We start from the raw sequence: 3,507 nt of genomic DNA on the forward strand, positions 1-3,507 counted from the left end.
GCCCATCGAGATGCGTACGTGTCAGCAACCCATACCACGGTATGCACTTGTCAGAGAGCTTACCTGATCCCATACTGCTACAGTGAGAGAATGTTCTTTGATGGGACGGCAGGACCCCCGTTGTCAGGCTAGTCGTATGGCATAGCCATACGACTTGACGGCTGTCAGAAAATGTTCCCATCTTTTACCCACCACCTGTCTGGGGAGCCCGGCCCACCGGGCGGGCGGTGAAAGTCCGGACGCGGTGAAAGTCGTCCGGACGGCCCTGATTCTTTGCGCCGTCCGGGGGGTGCTTCCTTCCGCTCGGTCATTGTGCACTGCTTCATTTGAGCGTCGGAACCCTGGTCTCTACCAGGGTGTCTTTTTACTATCAGATTTCCCTTTTTTCCGAGTCCGGTCGGCTCGTCCCTTTCGGGTGAGCCACTGGACCCTTTGACCTCCCCTCAGCGTTGACTCCTTGTGGGGTTCCGGCTTCGGTTCTTGGACTTAAAACCGAGCAAGACAGCTTCTAGGGCTTCGGAGAAACTCACGATCTCGGCCTCTTCCTCGCATCTTCTAGTTCTCCTTGTCGAGAGGATCACAAGGAGATGAAGAAGCCTTTGGATGGGTCTTTGGCCGGCCACCGGAGGTGCCCTAAAGCTCGCTGCGTTTTTCGCCCGAGAGAAAACGCCGTCGCCGAGAGAAAGATAAAGAGGCTATTACTTCGCCAAAGGTACGCATGATATAGATTTGGCAGCCACTTTCTCCATAGCCTACCTGACTTGAGCGTCGGAGGACCGTCGCCGGGAACCCCTCCCGGCCCGGTTTGTTGCAGGTTCGCCGGAGCACTCGAAAATCCGTTAACTCTTGGTTCGGACAGGATCAAATTGGCGCCGTCTGTGGGAACGCTCCTGCATCCGAGCAGAGACAATGGACGAGGCTGGACGACAGCACACGGTGACGCTTTCAAGGGAGGAACTCGACGCTCTGGTCGAGATAAGGGCCGCCAAACTCGTGGAGCAAAAACAAAAAGCATCCGTCGAGCGGGCGGAGCAGCAAGCAACATCGGCGTCAGGTGGCCGAGCGGAAGCACCTCCAGCCACCGTCACATTCCATCGGGCCTTATTTCGCACCCCTGGAGCCACGCCGGCCCGAAGAGATATAGGATCTTCCTCAGATGAAATGCCAAGGCGGGATGACAGGAAGGGGAAAGCTCCCCGAGCGGACTCCTCCCCCGAGCAGATCAATCGCCAATTCTCGGAGGCTATACTACGGGACCCTCTGCCCAAGCACTACGTGCCTCCGACAATCGGCGAGTACAATGGAACAACGGACCCGGATGATCATCTGGGTAAGTTTGATAACACAGCCACGCTCCATCAATACACCGATGGAGTGAAGTGCCGAGTCTTTCTTACCACTCTCTCGGGATCTGCTCAACGGTGGTTCCGGAGGTTGCCGGACGGATCCATCACGAGCTTCAAGGAATTCCGAACGGCCTTCCTCCACCACTTCGCCAGTAGTCGGCGTTATCAAAAGACAAGTGTCAGCTTGTTCGCCATCAAGCAAGAGCCGAGAGAATCGCTTCGAGCTTACATTCAGCGGTTCAACCAAGTGGCGATGGACATCCCAACGGCCACCTCGGAGACGATGATGAACGCCTTCACGCAAGGCCTAGCGGATGGAGACTTCTTCCGGTCGCTCATCCGAAAGCCGCCCCGAGATTATGATCACATGCTACATCGAGCCAACGAATATATAAATGTGGAAAAAGCGCAAGCCGCTCGGAAAAAGGAAGCTCCTGCCGAGCGGGCACATACTCACGCCGAGCGGAAACAGCAAGCCGCTCAGCAGCCGCCCAGAGGACCGAGGGCCGATGCAATCCGACCCCCCCATGCCAGATCTCACGTACAAGAGGTGGCTGCCGCTCGGCCCAAGCCAAAGAGGAGGTGGACCCCTATGTTCTGCACCTTCCACCAGACGGATACACACAACACGAGGGATTGCCGAAGCATTCCCTTGTTGTCCAATCCCGTTCCCAGGAAAGCCGAACGACGGTCTCCTCCCATCGACAGGAGACATAGGACTCATGAAGCTGACCGGACCCACACCGAGAGGCGACATCAGCAGACACCCGATCGGCACCGATCTCCGAGGCAGGAGAATCGCCGGGCGTCCAGAGAACGGTCACGACCGTCTGCTCGGGAGGAGGAAAACCGGAACAATACTTCCCGGGGCGAGATCAACGTTATTGCCGGCGGACCGACCGGAGGAGACTCCAATCGAGCCAGAAAGGCGGGCGTCCGACAGCTGCAGATCCACGCGGTCGGCTGTAGTCAAGAACGGGCAAGTGGACCGGAAATCACTTTCGGACCCGGGGACTTAGAAGGAGTAGAAGTGCCCCACGATGACGCGCTGCTCGTTAAAGCGGTAATAGCAAATTACACCATTCACCGCATATTTGTTGACACAGGGAGCTCGGTCAACATCATATTCAAGAAGGCGTTCGACCAGCTGCAAATTGATCGAGCCGAGCTGCTGCCCATGACGACCCCGCTCTACGGGTTTACGGGCAACGAAGTTCAGCCGGTCGGACAAATCCGGCTGGCCACCTCGCTGGGAGAAGAGCCGCTTAGGAGGACCAGGACAATCAACTTCGTAGTGGTCGACTCTCCATCATCCTACAACGTCATTTTGGGACGACCGGCGCTCGGCGAATTCCGAGCGGTTGTCTCAACCTTCCACCAAAAGATAAAGTTCCCAGTGGAAGACAAAGTAGGAGAAGTGCGGGAGATCAGCTAGCAGCTCGGCTGCTATATAGAGATGATCCGCGCCGGAAGGCACCCCGAATCGAGGTACACGCCATAACCGAGAAACCTCCTGCTTTAATTTATGATGAAAAGGAGGAAGTCCAGATCCATCCAACCCGATCGGAGGCCACGACTTTTATCGCCTCGATCGGGAAGAAGAAGGAGAAGCGATCCAAGGCCTCCAACGAAATTATGATGTCTTCGTCGGTCGACACATGAGTTACCGGAATTTCGAGCTGGCGCATGAATTGCATGTCCGACGGACGCTCGGTGAAGCGGAGAAAAGGGATTTGAGCGAATACTATTATCCGGCGTAGAAAACTTCAACGCCACATACGCGGTTCCCAATGGTGGCCAACGTAGTCTTGGTCTCAAGCCGGGCGGCAAGTGGAGGGTCCGCATCGACTTCGAGACTTAAACAAAGCATGCCCCAAGGATTTTTATCCTCTGCCCGGATAGATCATTTGGTGGACTCTACGGCCGGCTGTAAATTACATGCTTGACGCCTACCAAGGATATCATCAAGTCCCGCTCGGGAAGATCAAGAAAAAGTAAGCCGGCACATATTGCTACAATGTGATGCCGTTCGGATTGAAGAATCTGGGGCCACCTATCAACGCTTGATGAACAAAGTGTTCAAGGAGCGGATCGGGCGGAATCGGAAGTTTATGTGGACGACATTCTTATCAAATCCGTCCGAGCGGCCGATCTTTTCAAG

Source organism: Zingiber officinale, chromosome 8A (assembly GCF_018446385.1).
Source record: "Zingiber officinale cultivar Zhangliang chromosome 8A, Zo_v1.1, whole genome shotgun sequence".
In the NCBI taxonomy this organism is placed as follows: domain Eukaryota; kingdom Viridiplantae; phylum Streptophyta; class Magnoliopsida; order Zingiberales; family Zingiberaceae; genus Zingiber; species Zingiber officinale.